The sequence below is a fragment of the Callorhinus ursinus genome, unplaced genomic scaffold (genome assembly GCF_003265705.2).
Source record: "Callorhinus ursinus isolate GAN/ISIS: 27379988/994484 unplaced genomic scaffold, GSC_fseal_2.0 scaffold52, whole genome shotgun sequence".
Lineage (NCBI taxonomy): Eukaryota > Metazoa > Chordata > Mammalia > Carnivora > Otariidae > Callorhinus > Callorhinus ursinus.
Window position 1 is genome coordinate 4,471,381 of NW_027397114.1, and position 13,688 is coordinate 4,485,068.

General features: G+C 39.9%; 1 protein-coding gene and 1 non-coding gene across 3 annotated transcripts in view; one reads left to right on the top strand and one right to left on the bottom strand.

The window, feature by feature from the left end:
* SPAG9 (sperm associated antigen 9) overlaps positions 1–13,688 on the top strand; it is a 138,778-nt gene that overhangs the window by 22,160 nt on the left and 102,930 nt on the right. The gene's annotated exons all lie outside the window — the stretch shown is intronic.
* On the bottom strand, positions 1,415–1,520 carry LOC112814145 (U6 spliceosomal RNA). Its single transcript, XR_003205683.1, has one exon. It is a non-coding gene; the product is annotated as a U6 spliceosomal RNA (small nuclear RNA).

The following is a 13,688-nucleotide window of genomic DNA, read 5'->3' on the forward strand; positions in this document are numbered from 1 at the left end:
GACTCCCCACTGAGCGGGCAGTCCAACAGTGGGGTTCAGTCCCAGGACCCTGATATCATAACCTGACCTAAGTCAGATGCTCAATTTACTGAGCCACCCAGGTGCCCCTCACTGTTTTTTTCTTTGTAGATAATTTTTAGATTTTCTTCAATACTATATACTTCTTTTCAGGTTAACATTTAATGAATTTTCTTAGTAATAGAAAAATATTTTTATAATAGTCAAGTGTTGAAATAAGTCACAGTGTCAGGCTTTAAGATGTGTAAATTAAAGCCGGAAATGTAAAATATTGATCACATACCTACAGAAGCACAAAACTGTGACAATCAGTAAAGAATTACTTGGCTGGTCTGGTAAACTTTAGAGTGCTACACCTTTTCGGGTTTTATCAGTATGGTAATCAATTCCTGCTTGATAGCCTCTGTCATAGGCCAGTGAGTTTCAGTTCTTTCTTGTTTCTTGGGGTAAGACAGTAGAAAATGAATGTTCTCTGTGCTGTGGTAGTCAGTCACAAGGGCTAAAGGGAATATGAAATATATAGGTGCAAGAATAGTGGAGCTCGTGGAATAAATGGTCATTACATTTATACAGTTATGGATGATAGTTTGGGCAATGAGTAAAATTCTTTTTGTGCGTGTGAGTAAAATTCTTTTTGTGCGTGTGAGTAAAATTCACATGTGTTGTACTTGTTGGGCTATTTTGTCTAAAGGTTTTGTTTCTTTTTATTTACTTACTTTTCCTGTTAATAGATGAAATACATGCTCTTTGTGATAAACAAAACAGAATCAAAGCATTATAGAAATACTTATAGAATCCTGCCCATTAGAGAAACCTCACGTTTTTTTCTTTAAAGATTTATTTATTTTAGAGAGAGCAAGAGCCTTCCCCCCTTTTCCCCCACCCCGGGGTGGGGGGGAAGGGGGCTAGTGGCAGAGGGAGAGGAAGAAGCAAACTTTTCCCTGAGCAGGAGCCTGACCCATGAGCTCAATCCCAGGACCCTGAGATCATGACCTGAACTGAAGTCAGATGCTTAACCAACTGAGCCACCCAGGCGCCCCTCCCTGTATCTTGCCAACACTTGACACTCTCAGACTTTTTGGCTTTAGTTTCTAATCTGATATTTGTGGAAACAACCTTTAAATTTGCTTTTCTCAGATCACCACTGTGGTTAAACATATTTTCTTATATTTATTGATGATTTGCTTGCCTTTTCTGTGAATTGCCTGTTCAGTTTTATTTACTCATAACTGGCAACAACCTGTGTCTGTCTGGATAGATCGAAATTATTCTTTACAGTGGCTTTATAGTATTCCCTTATATGATCATCAATGGCTGTAACAGACCATTGGGGGAAAGGACTAGGGAACCTGTACTCAATTATTTTTAGAAATTTTAATTCCAGTACAGTAAATATAAAAATTTAGAATGCTTCACAAATTTGTGTGCCATCCTTGTGCTGAGGCCATGCTAATTTTCTCTGTATGTTTTAATTTTAGTATATGTGCTGCTGAAGCTAACATGGGAATCTGTACTTTAAATTAGACCTAAGAGATGTATCATCCAAAAGCAGCATAGGGACTTTGTTTGCATCCTGGCTATGAACATTTATGAGACAGCCAGGAAAATCTGAATGGTGACTGGATATTCCCTATTATTTCATTAAGGATTGAGAAATGGTGCTATTATAACTTAGTTATTCCTTCAGCATTTTTTACCTAATTTTCTTATAAAAGAGAACCTCTCCCTCATCAATTGTTTGATTACCCTAAGGTATAGTTTGTGCAAGAAAGATAGGATAAGTGCTATATTATTCAGTTCATACTTTTGTAATTTCCAAGAGCTCTTCCTTCTTCTTGCTCTTCCCCTACCCCCACCTCTTTCTAAAAATAGCATACTGTTCCGATTTCATGGATGTAATGACTTTTCTTTGGTCTTTGACTATATTAATTATAGTTTTCATTTGTTCCTGTTTTGTCTGTTTCCTCAGAATGCCATTTTTTTCCTGGTAGTTTTGGTCTCTCTTTTTCAGGTTGGAGCTTCACGTGCCTGATAACCCGTAATTATCCCTTCATGTTTTAAGCATGAGGCACTAAAAAAAAAGGAGGGCCAGAAGCTTTGTGTGCCTGGAAGCAGTTTATTGCCAATTGGGAACCCAGATTTCAGTATCCCATGGTCTTTTTGCTCAGAGGCATTTGAGTTTTGCCAAGGAAAGATAATGTCATGGGGAGTGGAGTGGTAGATAAGCATAGTCGTTATGAGAATCTGGGTGAGGGCCAGAATGGAAAGGGGGCTATCAGTGTTGCTGCTTGGTATATAGATTTTCACCTAATTCATTTCTTTTCATTTAGCACCTATTTGTTAGGGGTATTCCATTGTCTAGAATCTCTCTTATTGAGGGGTGCCTGGGTGGGTGGCTTCAGATGGTTAAGCATCTGCCTTCAGCTCAGGTCATGATCTCAGGGTCCTGGGATTGAGCCCCTAGTTGGGGTTCCTGCTCTGTGGGGTGTCTTCTCCTTCTCCCTCTGCCCTTCCTTTCTGCACTTGTGCTCTCACGCTTGCTCTCTCTCTCAAATGAATTAATTAAATCTTTAAAAAAATAGAATCTCTTACTGAGTTTATTCAGAAAACAAATTTCTTGTCTTCTGTGTGGGTAGACAGGAGGGCCACCTGGCTCCTCTGGAATGGCACTGGGGATGTATTAAGGATGTTACTCACTTTTACTAGTGCATCCAGCTGGGCCACTTGTATGCCCCGCCTTTTTTTTTTTTTTTCCCCCAGTGAGCTCTATGCCCAATACCGGGCTTTAACTCACGACCACCCTCCCACACCCCCGCCCCCACCGAGATCAGGAGCTGCATGCTCTACCTACTGAGACTGAGCCAGCCAGGCACCCCTAGTTGGTTGTCTTAAACAGGATCAAATAAGGTGGTTCACATATTTACATTGGTTAATGTTTCTTAAGTTTCTCTTAATTTCTAACAGCTTTCCATTTTTTCCCCCTTGCAAATGAGTTTTGAAGAAACTGGACCATTTGTATTTGAAAATTTTCCACATTTTGGATTGGAGGGGGAAATCATATCCTTTGGGTATTGTTTAATATGGTTTATTCTCTTGGGGTTCCTGGCTGGCTCAGTTGGAAGAGCATGCGACTTTTGATCTTGGGGTTGTGAGTTTGAGCCCCATGGTGGGTATAGAGATTAGTTAAATAAATAAATTAAAAACTTTAAAAAAATATGATTTCTCATTTCTTAAAGATACTATATTGAAAAACAATTACATTTAATGGAACTAATTATCAAATGGAATTTGATAATAATTACCTAATGTAATGCAATATTTTCCTTCTCCCACTCTGCAGAGTAAATGTGGGGATACTTAGCATTAATAAGTTGTCAGCCTTTTATTTGGTGGTATTATTTTTTAGACAGCTACTGTAGTCAGAGTTACTAATAAAGGGCTTTTCTTTTTTTTGGCTCTTGCATCTTTACTCCCAATTAGGGACAGTCTCTAGGGGCTTTTTTTTTTTTTTTTTAAACTTCGGGTGCTTGCCTTTTCAAAGTATTCATTTGTTTTTCTCCAGAACAGTGGGGCAGAACAGCCCCTATAAGCCATCTGGAGTTGAAACCATTTTGCTTCGTCACAAAGCTTATTCTTTTTAGATCCTGACATAAGTCTGTATTGTTTACTGATTTTTTTTTAACAGTGTCTAGTTGCTCCCAGGAGAGTACTGTCTGAAGTTATGTAAATGTTGTTGGCTGATTAGTAATTGAGAGGGAAAAGGAGCATTTAGTGAAGAGGGGTTTATCTTTTATCATACATGCTAAAAAAGCCCATGCATGGGCTCTTACCCTTACCACCCATCACTTTTTAAAAAAAGATGTGCAAGAGAGAAGACATGAAGACAAAGACACAGAGGGTCGGGGGGGAGATGTGTACTCTACAGCAACATTCCTGAGAGATTTGACAAACTGCTATGCAGAAGGGGAGTAACCAGAATTTTCCAGGGGTTGAATGCTCTTGGAATTTGAAAAACTGCTGCTCTCCTGCCTTGATTTTTGTTGTTGTTGTCATTGTTTCGTTTTTGTTTAAAGATTTTACTTATTTGACAGAGAGAGTACAAGCAGAGGGACCGAGAGGGAGAGGGAGAAGCAGACCCCCTGCTAAGCAGGGAGTCTCATGAGGGGCTCAATCCCAGGACCTGGGAACATGACCTGAGCCAAAGGCAGATGCTTAACCGACTGAGCCACCGAGGCACCCCTCAAGTTTTTGTTTAAATTCTAATTAGTTAATGTATAGTGTAATAATTGGTTTCGGGAGTACTGCCTTGATTTTGATATTGCCCTAACCCCCCCCCCCCGCCAGCATTTGCCAAATGTAGTGGAGGGTGACCAACTTGATAAAGTTTGCCACTAAAAAGAAGTTAAGGCACATTTATTTTTTTTTAATTTTTTAAATTTATTTATTAGAGAGAGAGAGAATGAGAGATAGCACGAGAGGGAAGAGGGTCAGAGGGAGAAGCAGACTCCCTGCTGAGCAGGGAGCATGATGTGGGACTCGATCCCGGGGCTCCAAGATCATGACCTGAGCCGAAGGCAGTCGCTTAACCAACTGAGCCACCCAGGCGCCCCAGAAGTTAAGGCACATTTAATCAGTTACGATTGCCCATAGGTTTCTTATGAGCTTCCATATACTTTTTTCCCCCCTCCTTCAAAATGTTTCTGGCTAGGGTAATGCCTCAAGCCTTATTTCCTTTGCATAAAAATAATGCATTATATGCAAATTTTGGTGATAAAAGGAATTTTAGTTGGGTTGGGAACTTTTGTGTTTTTTTTATTTTTTTTAAAGATTTGACAGAAAGAGAGATAGCAAGAGCAGGAACACAAGCAGGGGGAGTGGGAGAGGGAGAAGCAGACTTCCCGTTGAGCAGGCAGCTGGCGGATGCGGGGCTCAGATGCAGGGCTCAATCCCTGTACTCTGGAATCATGATCAAGGCGAAAGGCAGATGCTTAACTAAGCCACCTAGGTGCCCCTTGCTATTATTTTAATATATGCCTCCAAATCTTTTCTTTATTCCTCCAGTTTTTTATGATCATGCTACCTGTAATGTTTTATGTCAAAGCCCTTAAGGAATGTATGAAAAAATAATACTTTTCATACTTTCTCTAAATACTTTAATCCACATTGTTAACCTGCAGTTGGGTTGTGCTAGTTACGCTCCAAATAATGAGAAAATTTATTTAGAAATAAATATCCCGTGTGTGCAGTTGCATACCTCACACGTAGCTCCCCTTGATTAAAAATAAATTCTATTATATTACCCATAGCTACCTCCTTTTTTTTAAAGTTTTTATTTAAATTCCAATTAGTTAATATACAGTGTTATATTAGTTTCAGGTGTACAGTATTAGGGACTCAGCACTTCTATACATCACCCGGTACTCATCACAAGTGTACTCCTTAATCTGCATCACCTATTTCACCCATACCCCTGATGTGATTTGAAGTGGGGTTCGGCCAAGAAAGAATTCTTGAAACATTTTCAGTGGAGAAAGGTGGTTTTATTATAGTATGGGGATAGGACTCGTGGGCAGAAAATGCTGCGCTGGGATTGTGAAGAGCAGTTGATCATATACTTAGGAGTTAGGGGAGGTGAAGACAAAAGGTAGTTTCCAAAAGGATTTTCCTATGTCAAAGAAGACTTACAGGATCCTGGAGGCCTAGCTATTATCAAGCTAAGGTTGTTTTTGCCTCTAGCAAGGCATTAACGTTAAGATTGGGAATTCCTGGAGGAATGTCATAGTTTGCTTGCCTCAAGTATTTGTCAAAGGGCTACAGGTTATAAGAAAACTTATTTTTCTTTTTAAGATTTTATTTATTTGTGTGTGTGTGTGTGTGAGAGAGAGAGAGAGAGAGCGCATGAGTGGGGTGAGGGGCAGAGGGAGAAATGGACTCTCCGCCAAGCAAGGACCCCGACGTGGGGCTCGATCCTGGGGCTCCAGGGTCATGACCTGAGCCAAAGGCAGAGGCTTAACCAACTGAGCCACCAGGTGCCCCAGAAAACTTAATTTTATCTACATTTCTTTTGCCTTTGTTCTCTACATCACCCCCAACCACCTCCCTTCTGGTAACCATCAGTTCGTTCTCTGTAGTTACAAGTCTGTTTCTTGTTTTGCCTCTTTCTTTTCTTTTTCCCTTTGCTCGTTATTCTGTTTCTTAAAATCCACATATGAGTGAAATCATATGGTCTTTGTCTTTCTCTGACTTATTTCACTTAGCATTATATTCTCTAGTTCCATCCATCTTGTTGCAAATGGCAAGAATTCATTCTTTTTTATGGCTAATTTTCCATTATATATATATAAAACATATCTTTATCCATTCATCAATCAATGAACACTTGGGCTATTTCCATAATTTTGCTGTTGTAGATACCTACCCCCTTTCTTTATCCCAGATAAGCAATTATCACCATCCGCACCATTGGTTAAACTAGAAATCTATCTTTTTTCCTGATTTTTTTCCTTCTTCTGTCTTCTCCCTTATATTCATTCAGTCACCAATTCTGTGTATTTTACCTCCAACAAATTCTCTTGAATTCATCCTTCTCTCCATTCTCACTTGACACTGCTTATAATCCTCTGTCATTTGGACTACTGTGGTGACCTTTGGTCTTCCTTTACACACTCAGACTTCCCCAGCCCCCTCCATTACATTTCCCATTTGGTTTCAGACTGAGCTTTCCAAAGTGTGAGTGAAGTTCAGCCTCCCTGATATGATCCAGTATCCTGCAAGACCCTATGTGATTTGGTCCTTGATTTTCCAGCCTCCTCTCCGGCCATTCTCTCTCACTTTCCTTTTTCTCCTTAAGATTTTATTTATTTATTTGACAGAGGGAGAGAGAAAGCAGAAGCAGGGGGAGTGGCAGGCAGAGAGAGAGAAGCAGGCTCCCCACTGAGCAAGGAGCCCTGGGATCATGACCTGAGCCGAAGGCAGACACTTAACTGAGTCACCCAGGCACCCCGAACTATGTGATTTTTTAAAAGTCTCATTTCATATTTGGATTTTGAAATGTTAACTCCTTATTGTAGAAAGTCTTCCAAGAATCATGTCATATAGAAGTCTGAGACTGAATTGTAAACCAGGGTTGTGCTGTTACATCCCATAGTGGTGTCACTTGGGTGGTAACAGAAACACCAGCCATCTCTTATCAGCATCAGCCTCAAATTAGGTGACTATTGAATTATGTGAGATCTTCAGAAATACATCTTTTGTTAGTCACCTATGTTTAATGCCTGTTTTCTTTTGCTAAATTTCAAACAATGGAACATAGGAACCAGGGCTGTCTTGTAACCTTCCCGGCATCTTAGAATACTTAGAACAATAAGGACTCGAGTTGTGTGTTGAGAGGATGGATGGATGGATGGATCGATGGTTGGATGAATGGATGAATGGAATCTTACTTGCCCACAAAGACAATTTGTGAATCAGAGGAGAGATTTTCAACTTACTCTTTGGCTAATGGTTTATTCTTTACATCAGCTACTCAAGTTTCAACCCTAAATTGTATTTTGCTGCACATGCCATGGTCTTTCTTTATGCCTGCCTTTGCATGTGCTGTTACCTCTGTCTGGAATGTCTTTACCCCACTTCATCAGGTAAATTGTTTCTTTCAGAGTCAGCTGAAATTCAGGCCTTGTTCTCTTCTTCAATTAATGTAAGCTCTAAACTCAACCTGGGGCTTGAACTCACTGCCCCATCAAGAAGTCCCCCATCAAGAGTTACATGCTTTACCAACTGAGCCACCTAGGTGCCCCTGGGCTCCTCTTTCTTCCTCTTTTAATAGTTTAATGTATTATTATTATTATTATTTTTAAGTAGGCTCCAAGGCCAGCATGGAGCCCAATGTGGGGCTTGAACTCACCACCCTGAGATCAAGACCTGGGCTGAAATCAAGAGTTGGTTACTCAACCAACTGAACCACCCAGGAGCTCCTAGTTTATTGTATTTTCATAGCAAACTTACAGGAACAGCACAGAAGACAGACAACATTAAAAACATGTACTTAGATGTAGGACAACTCGGAAATGTATAGTGCTGTCAATAAGAAATTTACTTACTTTAAAAATACCCAAATGCTGGCATTGTCCAGAAAAATTTAACAGGTTTATTTATAGTTTTTATAAAGTTGAACTCCTGAAATGTGTTCATGGAAACATTTTGACTTTGGGCTTTTTTAAAAAAGATTTTATTTGTTTGACAGAGAGATAGGGAGCACAAGTAGGCAGAGTGGCAGGCAGAGGGAGAGGGAGAAGCAGGCTCTCCGCTGAGCAGGGAACCCGATTTGGGGCTTGATCCCAGGACTCTGGGATCGTGACCTGAGCTGAAGGCAGCCACTTAACAGACTGAGCCACCCAGGCGCCCCATTATTGTCTTTTTTTTTTTAGATTTTATTTATTTATTTGACAGAGAGATAGCAAGAGCAGGAACACCAGCAGGGGGAGTGGGAGAGGGAGAAGTGGGCTCCCTGCTGAGCAAAGAGCCAATGCAGGACTTGATCCCAGGACCCTGAGATCATAACCTGAGCTGAAGGCAGACGCTTAACCAACTCAGCCACCCAGGTGTCCCTGGGCTTTTTTTTTTAAAGTAGATTTGGGAGGCGCCTGAGCGGCTCAGTTGATTAAGCATCTGTCTTTGGCTCAGGTCATGATCCCAGGGTCCTGGGATCGAGCCCCACATCGGGCTCCCTGCTCAGCAGGAAGTCTGCTTCTCCCCCTCTCCCTCCCCCAGCTTTATGTCTCTCTCTCAAATAAATAAAATCTTAATAAACAAATGAAAGCAGATTTAGTCACTTAATTCTCTGTTTCTATTGCTCCTTATACTTGCTTCCATTATAGTACTTAGCATATTATATTGTTAACTGTTTACTTCTTTTCCTTGATGGCTGTCATGAAGTAACTGCCTGGATTGGATGGGTAGATAGAGTTTTAGTTTTATTTATTTATTTATTTTTAAAGATTTATTTATTTATTTGAAAGAGAGAGAGAATGAGAGAGAGAGCACATGAGAGGGGGGAGGGTCAGAGGGAGAAGCAGACTCCCTGCCGAGCAGGGAGCCCGATGCGGGACTTGATCCAGGGACTCCAGGATCATGACCTGAGCCGAAGGCAGTCGCTCAACCAACTGAGCCACCCAGGTGTCCCAAGAGTTTTAGTTTTATATTTAGTATGTTATTTAAGAGTAAATAACATTACTTAGTAGTTGTAATAAATATCTTTTTACTGCCAACTGCTTATTCTGTACTCCTACTGAGATCTGGAGAATAGTGATTGTAAATAGGTATGTGGCTGTATTTAATTGTGACTTTTTTCCTTTTTTTAAAGATAGATTTATTTATTTGAGAGAAAGAGAGAGAGTGAGCAGGGGGAAGGATTAGGGAAAGGGAGAGGGAGAAGCAGACTCCCCCTGAGTGTGGAGCCTGATGAGGGGCTCGATTCCAGGACTCCAAGATCATGACCTGAGCAGAAGGCAGACACTTAAAAGATTGAGCCACCCAGGAGCCCTAACTTTTTTTCTTTGATTAAAAAGTGACAGAATGGGATATGTTCCTATTTTTATGTTATTTCAATTAGTATGTGTGTTAAGTTGAAATTGCTGGAGTAGAAAGTAGATATCTTTTTTTTTTAAGATTTATTTATTGATTTTGGAGAGCTAGAGAGAGTGTGTGTGAGCAATTGGGATGGGGGAGGGGTAGAGGAAGAGAATCTCAAGCAGACTCCCTGCTGATTGTGGAGCCCAGGACCCTGAGCTCATAAATCAGGAGTTGGACCCTTAACCAACTGAGCCACCCAGGTGCCCCAAGAAGACTTTAAAACCAGAGGCTGTCATGTTTATAGTATACAAAACTAGTAATGAGGTTCAGCAGTACTCAGATGTGCTACTAACCCACCAAGGATCTCTGAGCAGGGAAGAGAAGTGGAAAGCTTCTAAAAAGAGTAACGCATGCCAGCTATTCCCTAATTATTTTCTCTGTAGTGTGAGAGGGTTGGGTATAGAAAAAAGAAACCATTCTCATTACCTCTCTTATACTCTGTCCCCAACCCCCACTGAGAAAAAACAACTTTTCTATGAGGACCAGGAATCTAAACCTTTTTCTGCCAAGCCCTCTTTTGGCATTTAATTGAATTTCATGCTTCCTTCTTTCTTTCTTTCTAAAGATTTTATTTATTTATTTGACAGAGAGAGACACAGCGAGAGAGGGAACACAAGCAGTGGGAGAGGGAGAAGCCGGCTCCCCACTGTGCAGGGAGCCCGATGCGGGGCTCCATCCCAGGACCCTGGGATCATGACCTGAGCCAAAGGCAGACACCTAACGACTGAGCCACCCAGGCGCCCCACCACCTTCTTTATTTCTATTCCAATTTCCTTTTTCATAAGTTCTTATATCAGTGTTTCCTACGTTTCCATAGTTATGTGCCATATAGAGCTAGGCCATTTTCTGAAGTTTTTTGTATTTATCAGTGTTGTGTTTCCTGAGCTCCTGTGTCCTATAGCAACTTCTATTCCCAAGGTTATCTGTATTATCAAGGATATTTCACAAAACAATGACACAAAAACTAGGTTATTTGACAGATCTTTTTGGGGGGTAACAATTTAGAAAATTTCAGTCATTTGTTACTCTTTCTTGATTACTCTTAAGGCTCTTCAGATGTGTTTATCCTACTAGCTTTCAGTGCCCTTTTATGATCTATTAACATGCCTTATCAGAACTGAGGAGTATTTATTTTTGTTGTGTAATAGTCATTAACATTTTAAATGAGGGTGGCAACTGTACATTTCCAAACCAAGATGTAATACACATTTAAAATTGGGATTTTCAGAACAGAGAGAATTTTAAAAGATTATTTTAAAAGAAATCAACATTTACTATTTTTATAAATGGGAGGAAATCATTCTTGATTTCTTACAGACCTTGAAGATGCAGTGAATTTGAATGCATAGTTTTGTGTTTCATATATTTATCTTCCTGAGGAAAGGATCTATTTTCATAAGATTCTCAAAGGAGTTCATGATTCTAAAAGTTTAATTTAAGATCCACTGTTTAGAATAAGAAAGGAAAAAAAAAACATACACCATTATGAGAGATGGCAGTTCATTTTGGAGGCTCTACGTTTATCTATTTTAGTTTGCTTGAAGGAAAGGCTTGGCATTTGGAATATTTTCATTATTGCCAGTCCCTTCCTGTGAAGGGAAACTGTAGAAACAAGAGATTTCCATTTGCAGATAAATAGCCCTGTCAGTCCAAGAACTGTCACGTCATTTGGGGGAAAAAAAATCTTTTGCCATATTTACTTAAGGTGATAGAGATATAAAGTCTTAGTAATCATTATAAAATGTGAATAGTTCCGAAGCATGAATCATCTAGGTAGGTCTATGTGATGCTATAGTAGTGTAGTGACTGCTAAACTTATGGATTATTCATGTCCTTCTGTAGCCAAACTGGGTCGCTAAGAAACAAAGCAGACATGAAGTTGTGTGCTCACGATGATGTTTCTTCTATCAGGAGTTCTGAATAGGCAGAATGGTGGTGGTTTTTTTCCAGCTTTATTGAGAAATAATTGATATATAATATTGTGTAAGTTTAAAGTGTACCACGTAATGATTTGATATATGTACATAATTGCAAAGTGATTACCACAGTAAGGGTAGTTAACATGTCACATAATTACAATTCTTATTTTTGTGGTGAGAACTTTTAAAAATCTATTGTTTTAGCAACTTGCAAATGTATAGTACAGTGGTATTATCTGTAGTCACCATGCTGTACATTATACCCCCAGAGCTTACTCATAACTGAAGCTTGTGTCATTTGGCCACTTTTCCCATTTTCCCCTACCCCCACCCCATGCCCCTGGCAACCATCAATCTGTTAGTGGTAAAGTTTTTGTTAGAAGTTTAATAGTACATCATTTTAAGTATTAGCTGGTAAACATGTGCTATATGTTCTTTAAAACAGCATTTTACCCATTGCACAAAAGAAGCCTAAAATTTCTGGTTACTTAACCCAGATATAGCAGTTCAGTTAGCCAAGGGAGCATTTTCAAAGCAGGCCAAAAAAATAATTACGTTTTCTTATTGATTCTTAGTCTTTTCTTATAGTCCTGGCAAAATGTTGAAGTAATTTACTCAGAGTTCATCACCAACATCCTGTTATTATATAGCTGCTGCTTTTCTGTTCAACATAACTTATATATTTTTTAAAGATTTATTTATTTTAGAGAAGAGAGTACGAGAGTGCAGCGGGGAGGGGCAGAGAGTCCCAAGCCGACTCTCCAGGGAGCTTGGAGCCCCACGCTGGGCTAGATCTCATGACCTTGAGATCACGACCTGAGCCAAAACCAAGAGTTGGCCGTTCAGCCGACTGTGCCACTGAGGCACCCCTCAACATAACCTTTATATTTCCTGCTTGCATTCAGTTTGTAGCCAGTGAACACCTTTGGAAGGCAGAGATAGTGTGATATTCAGTCACATTTCATGTGCCCGGTGCATAGTAAATAGTAGACATTTTTTGCATGAGTGGATGAATGAATGGATGATTTATCAAGTTTGCCTGTTTTAAAAAATTTTTAAAAATATTTTATTTATTTATTTGAGAGAGAGAGAGCACATGAGTGGGGAGGAGGGGCAGAGGGAGAGGGAGAAGCCACCCAGGTGCGCCCCCCCCAACCTGTTTTTTGAATTCTCGACCCTGAGATCAAGAGTCGCATGCTCTACCGACTGAGCCAGCCAGTCGCCCCCAGTTTGCCTCTTTTCTTGTATTTACTATAACCTTTACTCCTACTTAGAGTTATCTTTAGATTAGTATTCTGGAAAAGTAAACAATGGCTGTTTGATGCTTCCCAGAGGCTTCACAAATATGGAATATTTTCATAGAAAAGTATAGGGCATAGGGGTGCTAAATGTGGAGTTTGTGGAAGGACTTAAGTGATCTCTGAGTCCCTGAGAAAAATAGGCAGAATTCGGGTTGGGTGAGGGCATTTTTGCTGGGGAAACATGGTTCATGGATATATCAAATTACCAAATGGGTCTGTGGACCCCTGAATGATCAAGAACCAATGTTTCAGAGGTTGTAGGTTTCAATCTTGAAAAGATAAGGAGAACATTATCTAATAATATAAGGAAACCAAATGGCTCTTAAGGAAAAGTAGATGACTATATTAGGCTGCTTTCAGTTTCTTGTGATAGAAATCATCTCAAGCTTATATAAAATAGGAATATATTTATGTAACTGAAAAAAAATAAAAACAACTGCAAAATGCCGGCTGCGAGAAATACTGAGTCTAGTACTCAAATAGTACCTTTAATTAGGATTTTCTTCTTCCTTGATCTTTGTTTTCCTTTATATTGGCTTTAGTTCTCAGGCATGTTCTTTCCATATGTTGGGAAAAGATGTCTATCTGCAGCTTAAGCCAGCTAAATTCTTAGATTGTGTGATTCCCAAAGAAGAGAGGTAGTATTCTTTCTAGTAACTGGCAGATATCCCAGAGAAGAATGACCTGTCTGGAAGATATCCCAGAGAAGAATGACCTATCTGGATCAAGTCAATATGCCCACCACTAGGGAGATGGGAGTCTTCACCAATCCAACTGTATGGGCTGAACAGAATTAGCATGAAACTGGGGAGAAGAAGGC